Below are 15,587 nucleotides of genomic sequence, written 5' to 3'. Positions count from 1 at the left end.
AAACGTACAGGCCAGCAAGCAGACAGTAAACAAAGCCCATGAAGGGTTTCAGTAAACACAAAGATTAGATGTTGAATGAAAATTAAACTCCTTGAACTAGTCTTCTGTACTAAAGTGGTTAAGTGGGTTGTGATTAAAAGAAATAAGTAATTATGATCATTATAGCTGAAATGATATAATGTTACCACATTTAAAGCACCTCTTGTATCCCAAAATGATTGTGTCATTTACAAAGCCATGCCTTGGAGTTGAATGGAGAAATCAATGTCTCCTGACCTGGTTCTAAAAGGCAGCCCCTGCTTAGCCATGATGGTATGGTGGTCAGGACAATGACTTTAATCAATTCTCCACACTCCTGCCTCTACACTGTGTAGTTCTGATGAGGTAAAAGTAACTTTTGTCTATCTGATTCTTCTGAGTTCTGAAAGAAAATTATTTTCACCTTCATATTTAAATGAAGCCTATATTATATCTTACTGAAAGTAACAGCATCACCAAGAACTTAGGATCTCGTATAAATATTAGGTTCATAGACACAGAAACATCACTCCCACAACCATCCATTTTCAATTTTACTTCTTTTGGAAGACCCTGTGTGCTTTCACTGTGACAATCACTTGTATGTCTTCATTGATCATCTCAGATTAGTTGGCCCTCCAGTTAGAAGCTGGAGTGTTAGCAGTGGGAACCAAAGGTAAGATTGAGCATATCTCTTATGCATTAGTTAAAATTCAAAAAGCAAGAATGTGATAGGGATTATTAAATTGACCTTTCTTGTCTCCTCCCCTCAAATTACAATTGTGATTAATTAAACACTTTAAATTAAAAGTGTTCAGTGAGTACTTCTGCTGTATGCCATACATAGTGCTAGAAGCAATGAGATAGAGCCAGAAACATGAAATGTGGTTACTACCCAATATTGGATTACCCCCAATAAGTCTTATATGTATGCAAATGTGCAGTAGTGCTATAAACTAATGCAATGGTGGCACAGAAAAATGTCCATCAGTTCTACTGATGGAGGCTCATGTCTGTTGCGAGACACAGCACATTAGTTACACCTTAAGAACAAATAGATTTTGCAGGGAAGAAAAGAGAAGAATGTTCCATGCAGTGCATGTCCATGAGGATAGATGTGGTGACCCAAAGTAGGTCACATATTTAGGGGAGTCTCCTACGTCCCCATTTCTCATGGTGCTATAGTAAACTGGTATCCATAACTGTTAAGACTTTGTTGTATCAGTTTGCCATCACTATAACAAGAATAACCAATTTAGAAAGAGAAAACATTGATGTTAGGTCATAGTTTGAGGGGCAGGGTGGGGAGGTTAGCTTATGATTTGTTGGTCCACTGTTTTGGGGGCTGTGACAAGGCAGTGCACCATGGCAAGGCAAGATTTCCAGGGAAACAAAACCTGGAACTGCCTAGCTCGGGAGAGAAAAATGAAAGAAGGGAGGCATTAGAGACACAAACTATAGAAATCAGTGGAGAAAAGGTATAACACAGGGTTTGGGTATAGTGGTGGCACCAAACACTGAACAGAAATGGTTGGGACTTGCCTGGGATAATGGAGGATGTGGTTAGAAAGATAGAAATCACATCTCAGGGAGCTTTGAGAATCATTGAACATTTTTTCAGCAAAAGAGTGATCTGATGAAGATCACTTTCTTCTAGAAACCATTTGATGCTGTATATATGTTCATGAGTATATGGAAGGCAGAAAGGGAGTCAAGTATGAGGAGGAGTAGCCTGTACACCACATATGAAGTAGACAATATTGAATTGATGGCAAGTTTCATGGAGTTGAAGGCTGTGAAGGTACATGTGGCCTTGGGTTGGAGAGGCATAATGAGAAAGACAGGAAGTTGCCAATGCAAGCAGCTCATGTAGAGGGAAGTCACTGAGGCTTGGAAAACGTTAACAAGGGCTTTGGAAGAGGGGAGGAATTAAAGCGAGTGTTACATTATGAGCTTAGTGACTTTGGATCGTTTTGACAAATAGGATGGAATGAGTTGAGCAGAAGTTGCAGATACTTCAGTGAGAGTGGGGCAAGTAGGAAAATGTCTGGTATGCCATTCGGGATGAGGGTCTCCAGGTGACTTAACCATCCAAGCTGGAACATAAATTTTGGAGCCGTATTTTTTTTCCAGACATAATTCAGATTAGAAGCATTCTTTAAAGTGGAGTAAGCACAGAACATGGCTGAAGGCTAGGAGAAGAAAAAGACCAGGAGCTATGGCTAAGGAGGGCATTTTGGAAGCCTGGGGAAAGATTGCCCTGCTCTGTGTGGAAGAGTCAACATGGGTGGCATAAATAAGCATGGGTGGTTGAAATAAGCAGTGATCCCTTTGGAGAGAGCTGCTTCCCAGCTCTCTCACTGCAAAGCTGTGTGAGAGTAGGAGGGTCTGTTCCTCCAAGAAGGAAGGGGGTGGCAAGGAAGGGAAAGCAGCAATGGAAGAGAAGTGCTTTGCTGCATTCAGGTTAAGTGTGACTGATATGTCTGAGAAAAGATGGGGCCAGAGAGGGGCAGGTGGAGGCACACAAAAGGAGAAAGGGGGATACCAGGTAAACATGGTGCTTCATCCTGGAAAGAAGAGCCATGTCTTCAGAGTGGGCTGGGGGTAGGAGGAAAGCTGGGAAACACGAGGAGGCAGGTGGTGAAGATGGAAGGAGCAGCTAGAATGAGGGGTTTGGGCCAAGTGATGAGGTGGGAGGCTCTGAGCTAACAGAGAAGTGGTTGGGGTGTGGGCTTGATGAAGACACCTGAAATAGCCACTGAACGGAGCTCGTGGCAGTGAGGGTGTTGCAAGGGTTTGAACTGAGGGCGGATGTGGTTTGAGATCTGTAGTGGGCCAGTTCTCTTTAATTCTGTTTTTCTCTTGCAGTGTGTTTTATATTTCTTCTAGTTTTAGGCTTCCATTAATCCTACACAGAAACAAAGTGAGAAACTCAAAACTAAAGATAGAAGTGATGGTGCCTGACTAACAATATATAGAAGTGTACAATGAAAGTTTTTGCACAGAGACCAGGAAATACCCAGCTTATTTAAAATCTGCTATGATCATAGGGACATCCTCTCGTTCTGGGGAACAAGTTAAAATCGCTTGGATTCCGGATTGATTACATAAAGATTGCTATTTACTTTTCCTCAGTTAGTTCACAGAGTTAAAGCTGAAAGACACTTGAAGCTTGTACAGTACTAGAGGCTCTTACCTAAGAGCTTCATAAGATGGGAGCTCTGGGATGACAGTGCCTCATGGGAGGCAGTTGTTTAACTAGCTGTTTGCTGGACCCATGATGCTCCTCCATTCTGCCCTTTGCAGGAACTTGAGGTTATCTGACCAACTCCTGGTCCTAAACACCCAAGGAATACAAGGGAATCCAGTCACCCGAAGTACAAATCTGACTCACTTCTAACCTTGAGCTTATCATGTTGTCGTCTTTTAAAATTCCATGTTCCACAGTAATTTTGATTCTTTGGCTAATCTTTTGTTTGAGGCAAAAGCTGCCCAAAAGAACAATGGGGTGAGACTGGGGTAGGTATTAGGGGGATTTATATTTTGTGTAAGTCCTGTGAACATAAGAATTTGCACATTTTTTTTTACTAATCATACAATGAATTTAATGTAACTGACCTTATCTGAATGGATGCACTCAGCTTTTTTTAAATTTGTTTTTATTTTTTAAATTTTATTTAATTGTTGGGGTGATATGTAGATGGGTTGCAGTTACAGTCATCAGGTAGTGGGTACATTACTTCTTGAACATTGTTACCCCTTCTCAGGTTTTTCTCCCACTTTCTCTCCCACAACCCTCCCCACTCATCTTGTTTTTCCCTGACTTTCCCATTTTCAAATACACAAATAAATGTAGATACAATATACCAAGTACCAAAGTCAGATACACAACAACATGAGATAAAGCTTAAGGGGAAAAGAAAAAAAAGAAATAGCTTCACATAGTAGGATGCACTCAGTTTTGTTTCTATATATATTATATTGAAACTCATCTTTTTACCTCTCAGTTGAGATGAAAAAAAATCTTAATTTATATTGCCAATCTAATAATTAGAATGAATTTTCTTTTTCTGTTGATTATTGGGTTTAATTTTTAATAATCAATCCCACTGAAAATGACAGCAGTAACTTTATTAAGTATAAATTGGAGACTGTTTACACAAAGAATACTATGCCTTTGATTTTTTCTTTTTTGCCAGTCCTGGGCTTGAGCTCAGGGTCTGTCCTTGGACTTTCTCAAGGCTAGAGCTCTACCACTTGAACCTCAGCATCCCTTCTGGCTATTTTCTATGTATATGGTACCAAGGAATTGAAACTCAGGTCTTCGTGCATGGTAGGCAAGCACTGTACTGCTAGGCTAAACTCCTGGCCCAGAATTTTTTTTTTTAAAATAATGTCCTATGGTATTTACGTCTTATAAAATCCATGATCTGGATTGATTCCTTGGTTAACTTCTCTCAGGAAACTGAGAATTAATTAATTAAAGAATATGCATAGAGTAATAATCAGGGACAGAATGCTTTCCAAACAATAATATTGTATTTCTGGAGCATGATTTTTTTATATTTGCTGAAATTATCTTCAAATTAAAGAAGAAAAAAATAGATATCATTAGATATAAGCAGCTTTCATCTATATAGGTACAGGAATACTTGAGGTGATGGATGATAAATATCACACTGTGGAAAGCATGGTTTGGAAGAGACAGTAACAGTATTCCCATGCAGAGGGTGGAGACTGCATAGGGTAAAGATGGATAAAATGTCACATATTCCATGGAATGTAATGGATCTTGTGAGGTTTCATTGCTAAAGAAACAGCAGTGTCCAGATTCCAGCTGCTTTATAGTAGATGTATATGTTGCTGCAGAATTTAATATTATGGAAAAAGGAAGTTGATAATAAAGGGAAAGTACACCTAAGAAAACCAGTCATAAGGTATTATCACAGTGCAGGCTTGCTTATGCAAGTATCCCTTGTTTATGGGGTTCTTTTATTAGGAGTTAACAATATCTTGCTCTAGGCAGAAATTTTTCAGGCAAGGTTTCAGCCCAGAGACAAATTCTCTTTAACAAATATAGAGACAGAATAAGCTTTAGGTTTGGTACCTAACAGAAGTAGCTTTTTCTTTTTTCCTTTTTGCCCTTCAGCTCTTTCAGTTGCCTCAGTATTTTCCTGAATTATGTGTCGTGAACTTTTCCTGTAATTGAGTTTTGCTTTCAGTTGTTTATTTTAATAGTATAGGATTTATATCTGATAGATGTAGCATATTAGCTTTAGCTCCTGCAATCATGTCTATCCTTCACAAAAAATGGTTTTTATACAATAAATTGATTTCCTACCTACGGCTATGAACTAGGAGAAAGTGAATCACAAATATTTTTTAGTGAGTAGTCATAATTCAACATTGAACAATTGATGCTATGTTGTTTTGCCAGGCAAATTAATGCCAGACAAATTAATATCCATTATATGTCTTGAACTCAGGGCCTGGGCACTGTACCTGAGCTCTTTTGCTCAAGACTAGTGCTCTACCATTTTGAGCCACAGCACTATTTCCAGTTTTCTGGTGGTTAATTAGAGATAAAAGTCTCATGGACTTTCCAGCCCAGGCTGTCTTTGAACTCTGATCTCACATTTCAGCCTCCTAAGTAGCTAGGATTACAGAAGTGAGCCAGCTCACACTGAACCTGGCTCAGGCCTCCATTTTAAAAGAACTTAAGAATGTAATTCAAATTGGGCTCTGGTGGCTCATGCTTGAAATCCAAGCTACTCAGGAGGCTGAGATTTGAGAATTATGGTTTGAAACCAGCTGAACAGGAAAGCTTGTGGAACTCTTATCCATCCATAAGTAACCACCAAAAATGCCTAAAGCTGTACTGTCCAGTAGAGTGCTAGACATGGACAAAAAAAGCTCAAGGACCATATCTGATATATTGTATATATGCTTATTTGGTTATTGGAAATAGGATAGGGAAGGGGGGGAAACAAGATGAGTAATGGGGGTGGGGGCAGGAAAATGGGGACCAAGACATGAGAAAGGGTATCAACGTTTGTGAAGTAATGCACCTTCTATCTAGTGACTATAATGTAACCCTTCTATTAATTACAATAAAAATATATGGAAAAGGAAAAAAAAAAAGCTCAAGAACAGAGCAGAGGCCTTGAGTTCAAGCTCCAGGACTGGCACAGACACAAAGTAATCATACCAAAAAGCTCCTTAATTCAGTGAAAATTGTAATGTAGGGTTGCTTCATGTTCATGTGTACCCCAGCTCACAAAGAGGAGTCAAAATACATATCAGGTTGAACCATGTGCAATTGCCATTTTTTTTTTGTTGGCTATAATGATTGTGCATTGCCAGTTTCATGGAGCTTAATCATATGTGAGTTTGTTCCCTTGAGTGCATTTCTTATGTGTTACCATGTTATATGAGTATATATACCACATTTAATTTAGTTACTTGATTTAAAGAATTTTCTGTGTCTAAAATTTCTACAGATGCCTAGCAAAAGCTCTCTGTTTAGGAATTGGTGTTAGATGTCTGTAAGCAGTAATGTGCCATTCCATGCTTGATGACACAGCTTTTTATTTATTTTTTGGTCCACCATGGGGCTTGACCTCTGGGCCTGGGTGCTGTCCCTAAGCTCTTCAGCTTAAGGCTACCACACTACCCCTGGAGCCACAGCACCACTTCCTGTTTTCTAGTGATTAATTGGAGATAATAGTCTCACGTTCTGTGTCCAGGCTGGCTTTGAACTGAGATCCTCAGATCTTAGCCTCCTGAGTAAGATTACTGCCAGGACATAGCTTTTTTGATTGCAAGGAAATATATAGATAATATATGCATGTAAATAGATAATATAAATATGTAAATAAACATAATGTAAATAGATCAATAAGAGATAAAATTTACATATATTTGTATTTCAGATGAATCGAATGAATTGCACATAGATTGATTAAGTAGGAACTAAAAGGACATTTTATTAACTATAAAAACATCAGAAGTGCCTGGTGTAGTGGCTCACACTGTAATTCTAGCTACTCAGGAGGCTGAGATCCGAGGATCAAGGTTCAAAGCCAGCCTGGGCACAAAAATCCTAGAGAATCTTATCTCCAATTAACCACTCGAAAATCCGAAGTGACGCTGTGGCTCTAGGGGTAGGGTGAAAGTTTTGAGCTGAAGAGCTCAGTTACAGCTCCCAGGCCGAGTTCAAGCCCCATGACCAACCAAAAAACAAACAAACAAAACAAACAAAAACAGCAGAAGCTATAGGCAGATATTTAAGATGTGCAGTCCACTCTTTGTATACAAACTGTTATATTGTCTGAAGCAAAAAGTACAGAGGGAGTTTTTTTTCTAAAGTAATTATTATTCAGTATGGTATCTCTAGTGTCTGGTATCACTCCTTGCATGTAGTAGTGAACTCAGATGTGAGTGATCCACTGTTAGTGACTAACTCAAATGTTGAGGAATCAGTAGTTTCAACACTTGTGCAAACTATTTCAGTCTGTATCATATCAGAAAGATTTAACAAGTATTTACCCGGCATCAGATTGAAGGCCCACCACAGAAAGATCTCGTTCATCTACCATGACACATATTCAAGTATATGTCATTTCGTGTGTGTACAAGTGCATATAAATAAATAGCAAGGTTCATCTGTAAGGAAGTTAATTGGTCCTGCATAGCCCTGAAGCTATGAATGACCACGTGCCATAACTTGGGCAGCTAAGCTTAAGCAGAGGGAGACAGGGTTAAGAGTCCTGAAGACACTGATTTTAAGTTTCTCCTTGATTATCATTCTACCTTTGATAGGTTTGGAGCATCCGTTTGTCTGAGCTTCAACTTCAGTAAGGTAGATGTTAATATCTGTGACTTATAGTTACAAGAATCAGTTGTTAAGTTGTAAAAGGTTTAGGCTAGTTCCTCAGGTATTATGTAGAGCTCATTGATATCTGAAATACCAACACTGTTTGAAAGTGGAATATCAGCCTTACAGACTTGAAAATCCATGCACTTGCAATCATGTACTTTTCTTATAAAGGAAGTCCATTGATATGTACTTCTGACACAGGCCTTGAGAGCTTCTCTTCAAGGTATACAAGAGGCATGGGATAGAGAAGGGAATAGGAGAAGAGGAGAGGAGGAGAGAGAAAAAAATAAGAGTAATTTTTATTGGCTATGTGATTTGTTTGCTGTACTTAAGGCCAGGGCCAGTAGCCCTAATAATTTTAAATATTCCTAAATATTTATCCTGCCTTTGGACAGCTATTTGACCTTGAATATGTTTTTTTTTTAAATCCCTGACATTAAACAAGATCTTTAAAATTAGTCTCCAAGGAATTGGGGCTTGGGATAGTGAACCTGTGGTAGAATTTTGGAAATTTAAGGCAATTATATGCTCAAATATTTGAATACAAATTTGAAATCATTGGTTTGGTTGGAAATTTTTCTAACAGAGGGAGTAAAACCCAGACTTGTGTAGACTTACTTGCAGAATACTTACCAAGGTTAAAGGAGTTACAGAGAAATTTTACTGGGTGTATGAGAGTGTGTGTGTGTGTGTGTGTGTGTGTGTGTGTGCTTCTGACACTCACTCAGGATTTCCAAGAGAGGTTCTAGGGAATACTAGTGTGCAATCTTATTAAGGAATCCATTTGCACTCTTATGCCAATCTGTTTATAGTCACAAGAAATCCATATGTTAGAGATTCTGGACATTTCTCTTTTCTCCAATTCATTGCTTTGCAGTTTACTTGTTATAACTAGGGACAGACTCAGAGGTCTGCTTCACAAAACCAACTCGGTTAATGTTTGCATAAAAATACTAAGATCATAATTCTAGAAATAGTTCTAGTTCCCTAAGCAATACATATGAACTCGCAAGAGTGGCACTGCAACTACTCTTGCCATGCAGACCATGCTTTTTCTTGTTGCAATAGAGTATAAACTCCTGTTAAAGAGGTAAGAAACAGAAGCAAGTTAGAGAGGTTTTTTTTTTTTTTTCCGTTATGGGTCATGGGGCTTGAACTCTGGACCTGGACACTGTCCCTGAGCTCTTCAGCTCAAGGTTACTGCCCTATCCCTTGAGCCACAGAGCTACTTCCAGTTTTCTAGTGGCTAATTGGAGATAAGAGACTCATGTTCTTTAATGCCCGTGCTGGCTTTGAACTGTGATCCTCAGGTCTCAGCCTCCTGATTATAGGCTCCTAGGATTATAGGCGAGAGCCACTGTGCTAGTCATTAGTCATTCTCTAAGATGCTATTAGATAAATATCTTAGATTATTTTATAATCTCCAAATTACCCATCTAATTATAGCCCATACTGTAGAAACACCTGATTATTTTTCCTTCCTTTCATTAAATCTGTACCATCTTGCTATGACTGACAGTCATCTGATCCAATCAGATACTTTTCCTTTTGTTTATAAATTCTCCTCACAAGAATACTTAGCCATTGGAGTGTATACCTCTACTTTATATAACATGTATAGCAAATAGAGTTTGTTTGTTTGCCAGTCCTGGGGCTTGGACTCAGCCTGGGCACTGTCCCCGAACTTGTTTTGCTCAAGTCTAGCATTCTACCACTTGAGCCATTGTGCCATGGCTGGCTTTTTCTGTTTATGTGGTACTAAGGAATTGATCCCAGGATTTCATGCATGTTAGGCAAGTACTCTACCACTAAGCCACATTCCCAGCCCCAAATAGATATTTTAAAATAATGAGATTTAACTGAAGTTACTATTAAAGTGAAAAGGAAAAATGTATGTGCATATGTATGTTTGTGATTTAAGTTTAAATATTTTTAATATATACATTTAGCCTGAAAAATAGAAAACAAATCAAAGCACATGAGCATAAATATTACAAAGAGACACAATTGAAATTCACTGATAAAATAAGAAAAATGAATAGGATATTAGACAATTGCTTTAAAATACTAAAGGATATTTTCCTTTTCTCTGTTGGTATATATATGTATATATCAACATATATATACACCAATATAATACATATTTATTTTTAAACTTTTTATTCATATTAATTTTTGAATACTAAAACTGTTTAATTCTTTGAAAAGAGCTTGTGAGATTATGTCATTTTGTCTACTTCCTACTCTTCTGCCTCTTAACTTGACATTCAAGATAGGAACTGTTTGTATATGTTTCTGTGTGTGTGTGTGTGTGTGTGTGTGTGTATGTGTGTGTGCGTGCACGCACGCGTGCACTCATGCTGCTGCTGGAGCTAGAACTCAGGACCTCATTCTTGTACTTGACTTTCTTGCTCACAGCTGGCTTGATTATCACATGTTAGTGTATGTAAGAATTAGAACACTATGACATTCTGAATTGAGGTGCTTGGATTAGTATTTCTGATGTCATCTAGTGATGAAGGCAAATAGTACTTTAATTATCTGACTGCACCAACCTGCATAGTGCATCTATGTATGTGTGTGTTTTATTGACATCCATTTACTCACTCAGCATAACTCCTTTCTTGGGAAAGTTAAGTATCCTGCCAAGGTTAGATATTTACCAACCTGTAGTTCTAGGATTCAGACCTCGGTAATCTATCTACAGGAACAAAACCAGGTATTTCAGTTAAGTCTGTGTCAGCCATTGTGATTACTTTCGAATTATTTAGAAAGAAGGAAAAGAGTGACAGAGGGGGGAAAAACAGAAAAGAAAAAGAAAGAGAAAGAGAAAGGGAGGAAAGATAGAGAGGAAAAGAAGTAAAGATGTCCAGTATGTTTTCAGGTACAGTAAGGCACATTCTGATTCTTATCTTTGTACCCTCCCTCCTTTCTCTCCTCCTTTCCCCCGTTCTTCTTTCTTTCTCCTTCTTACTTCTTTCCTTTCTCCTTCCATTCCTCTCTTCCTCCCTCTTCTTTTTTTAATTTATTTTAATTAATTTATTTTTCCCATATATTTTTTATTGTAATTAATAGAAGGGTTACATTATATTTGCCAGATAGAAAGTGCATTACTTCACATACATTGATACCCTTTCTCATGTCTTGGTCCCCATTTCCATCCCTCCCACCTCCACCCCTCATCTTGTTTTCCCCTCTTCCCTATCCAATTTCAAATAACCAAATACAAATATATCCAATATATCAGATAACAAAGTGAGATACTGTAATAATAAGAGATAACCAAGGGACAGCAAAAGAGATGAAAGATAACATAGTACATTAAGGACAACAAAATTCAACCACTATGGAAAGCAGTATGGCAGTTCCTCAAAAGACTAAACATAGAGCTCCCCTATGATCCAGCAATTCCACTACTAGGCATTTACCTAATTGTCCAGAAACAAGGACATAGTAAATCCACTAGCACAACAATGTTCATTGCAGCACTATTCACCATAGCAAAGATATGGAACCAACCTAGATGCCCCTCAGTTGATGAGTGGATCAACAAGATGTGGTATTTGTACACAATGGAATTCTATGCTGCTGTCAGAAAGAACCACATTGCCCCATTTGTAAGGAAATGGAAAGACTTAGAAAAAATCATATTAAGTGAAGTAAGCCAAACTCAAAGGATCATAGGCTCAATGGCTTCCCTCATTTGTCATAATCAGTAGATCTCTCTTCTTTTCTTTCTTTCTTTCTTTCTTTTTCTTTTTTCTTCTTTCTTCCTTTCATACTCCCTTTGGTTCTTAGGTTTGTAAACCTCACCTACTGTGACTTAGTAGGCTAACTTATCTTTCTCATGTTCCTTTTATAAGAGTGGAAGCCAGAAATAAATGAAAAAGGCTTTCAAAATAGACAGAAAATGGTACAAATCACTACTGAAATCATATATATAACCATGGTCAGAAGAGGGGTAGTCTATTTATGAGCAAGCTTTTGGGGGGTGAAAGTCCTGGGGATTGAATTCAGGGCCTTACCAGTGTTCTGAGCATTTTCCCACAAGACTAGTGCTCTACCACTTGAGTCACAGCTCCACTTCCAGCTTTTTGAAGATTAACTGGAGATGATCTTATGGACACTCCTATCTGGGCTGGCTTTGAGTCACAGCCCTGAAGTCTCACCCCCCTGAGTAGCTAGCATTATAGGCATGAGACACAAGTCCCAGGCACAAGACCCCGCTTTTACGGTAGGGCTGCTGGGGAATGAAAAATCTAAAGGTACTTTTGATTTCTCTGGCAAAGTTTTACAAACTGACAGCCCATGGGGTAAGATATTGGTATAAAAATGTTTTGTTTGCCTTTTATTGTATTTCCAGTTAGCTGCCAACATGTGAAAATTAGGAGATGCCCTGTAAAAATGAACACTTTTTAATCAAACTTAGAAGGAATAACAATACAAGAAAAACAAAATTGGCTAGGCCAAGGTCATGGCTGTCCCTTGGGCCCTGGCAGGCTCTGCCTCCCTCCACCTGGTGCCTCTGCAGGTGGCATCCCTGGCTGTTAACTGCCTGGGCCAATGTGCATTTCCATGTGCAGTTGCTCATTAAGGTTCATAAAATGACTTACCCTTCAGGTCCAATCACACGTCTCTAAGGACACTTTTAGTCACAGTTCTTAACTGTATGAATTTATAATGATCTTGGAATTCAGAGATAGTAATTATTATATATAAGTAACAGGATATAGACTGATATTATTCTGAGTCTTACTGCACCAATTCATATAGGTTTTATGAAACTCTCCCATTTATATTCAATTATATGTATAATTATGAGTAAATCTATGAACTTTAATGGCATGATTTATAAATCTATATCTATCTCTCTGTATACCAAGAATGTAAACTCACTCTTAACATAAGTCCTTGAAAAATAAAAATACTGAAAATATGGAAGAATTAGCTTTTGGTAAAAAAGAGTGGTTCTCTTACAGAAAAATGTAGATAAAGGTTGCTTATAAAGTGTTTCAAAACAGCCTAATTTAAATTTGAGTACATCTCCCATTTGAATTTAAAACAAACAAACAAGTGAATCATATGTTTACCAAAAACCATGCGTTTCTGTCTCATTTGACTTTAATCTGAAAACAGTTCATGTTATTTTTTAGCTTCTTCTTTCAATAAGGAAATTACAATAGTAATTCTTGTTCAATGGAAACTGCATTAGATTACCTTATCTGAAGTCTCTTAGCCATTTACTTGGTTTGGTTTTAAGACTATATACTTGAAAGTTTAATTAATACAATGATTGGAAAATGTGTGCCTCTAGAGGGGAAGATTAAAATAATTTGTTTACCTTGAACCTGCTGCAGAGAAGGTGACATATAAGTTAAATGAATTACATAGAAAGGATGGAAAAGAATAGCAAAGTAAACTTTTGACTTATTTTGGAGTTCATAGGAAAGTTAAGCAAAATTTCGATTCTTTCAAAAAGGAGAAAATAGTACTGTGTATATCTAAATATAATGCACACTATTATATTTATATATTGTACCAGGTATAGTGTTTAACTGTTTCTTCAAAGGAGAAGTTTTAAGTATATATAGCTTTTAGACATATGATTAAATGATCTATTTACATTTTCAACAGACTAATTTACTTCCACATATGTATTTTTAAATGATGTATTACATAGATAATAATACATAAATACTTCTTGCACCATTACAGTTTACTTTGATTGTCTTGTGGGAAGTTTCAGTACTCAATCACCTCACTCAGTTTTCTAGCACTCAACATTTTTTTTATAACTTTTGAGTGTCAAATTTTCTTTTAATACAAGTATGATTCTGTTACTGTTAACTGTATGTCAGACTACAAATAATATTTGTCCTGCAAGTAAACACTTTCGATCTCCAACTTGTAACTCTGTTATGTGTGTAGCCCAGGCTGGTCTTTGGTTCTCAATCCTCTTGACTCAGCCTCCCAAATTCTGAGATTACAGATGTGAATTATGAAACCCTACTCTCTTAAATTACCTTTAACAGACTTTTATAATTATATATAACGCCCCTTTTAGGAATAAGTAAATCTGCATAGAAATTTACTCTTTTTTTTTTGTCATTTGTGGGACTTGAACTTGGGCCTGGGCGTTGTCTCTGTGAACTTCAGCTCAAGGTTACTGCCCTACCTCTGGAGCCATAGTACCACTTCAGATTTTCTAGTGGTTAATTGGAGATAAGAGTCTCTTGGACTTTATTGCCCAGCCTGGCTTCAAACCCGGATCCTCATATCTCAGCCTCCTGAATAGCTAGGATTACAGGTGTGAGCCACCATGTCTAGTGGAAATTTACTTTCAAAAGCTGATTTTCTTAGATTATACCTATAAGCATTTAAAATGAATAATAATGGAGTTATTTCAGTATAATGTGTGTTCTCTAAACAAAATTGCTTACACATTAATACAAAGCATTGATAAGGATTTAACTTGGAAGTAACTATTTTTCCTGAGAAATAATCTTTAAGGAAAAAAAGCATTGCTTTACGTTTGTACATCTGTGATGTGCTTGTGTGCATGCATGTGTAAGTGCTGGTCCGGAGCTTGAACTCAGAGCCTAGGTGCTATCCTTGAGTTCTTTTGCCAAATGCTAGCACTCTGCCACTTGAGTCACAGCTCCACTTCCAGCTTTTTGGTGATTAGTTGGAGATAAGTCTTATGGATTTTCCTGCCAGGGTTAGTTTCAAACTGTGGTCCTCAGATCCCAGCCTAAGTAGTAGGATTACAACCTGAGTCATTTGCTCCTGTTTATATGTCTTTTTTCTCTTCTTTCTTTCAAGATTATTCTGTAAATCTTTAGTAAAATAAATAAAATGTAATAATGTAGATAGTCTTGAGAGGAGGAGAATCTTAATAATAACACGTCCAGGTTATGTTATTAATCTTGTGAGTTTTTTTTTTTATTTCTGTACATGAGTCATTCAGATATCCACTTTAGAGAAACTTACCTATAAAAAAGATGGTAAATGAGAAGATAATTGTACATACTACATGATAAACATTTTTTTTGCCAGTCCTGGGGTTTGAACTAAAGGTATGAGCACTATCCTTGGGCTTTTTCCTAAAGGCTAGCACTTTGCCACTTGAGCCACAGCACCATATCTAGCTTTTTCTATGTATGTGGTACTGAGGAATCGAACCCAGGTCTTGGTGCATGCTAGGCAAGAACTCTACCACTAGGCCAAACTCCCGGCCCCATGATAAACATTCTTATGAACATGTGCAGAGTTGTATATTAGTATTTGTGAGAGCTTTTTTGCTCTACAGGTGGCAGTTAGGGGCCAGCAGTTAGCCTAGTGGTAGAGTGCTTGCCTAGTATGCACAAAGCTCTGGGGTTTGATTTCTCAGAACCACATACTCAGAAAGAGCCAGAAGTGGTACTGTGACTCAAATGGCAGAGCACTATCCTTAAGTAAAAAATGTCCAAGGACAGTGCCCAGGCTCTGAGTTCAAGCCCCGGGACTGGCAAGAAAGAAAGAAAGAAAGAAAGAAAGAAAGAAAAAAAGAAAGAAAGAAAGAAAGAAAGAAAGAAAGAAAGGAAGGAAGAAAGAAAGGAAGGAAGAAAGAAGTAGCAGATGTTGGTTCTGTTGCTTCCCAGTAATCAAGAACCCAGCATCTGACAAAAGGTACAGAATTTTTTTAAAGCTG

General features: G+C 37.7%; 1 protein-coding gene across 1 annotated transcript in view; it reads left to right on the top strand.

Annotated features, from left to right (window-relative positions):
* Positions 1-15,587, top strand: part of Satb2 (SATB homeobox 2) — a 181,600-nt gene that overhangs the window by 90,402 nt on the left and 75,611 nt on the right. The window lies entirely within an intron of this gene.

Source organism: Megascapheus bottae, chromosome 21 (genome assembly GCF_031878675.1).
Source record: "Megascapheus bottae isolate mThoBot1 chromosome 21, mThoBot2.hap1, whole genome shotgun sequence".
NCBI classification, from domain to species: domain Eukaryota; kingdom Metazoa; phylum Chordata; class Mammalia; order Rodentia; family Geomyidae; genus Megascapheus; species Megascapheus bottae.
The sequence above is the reverse complement of the archived record's forward strand: the minus strand, read 5'-3'. Positions and strand labels throughout refer to the sequence as shown.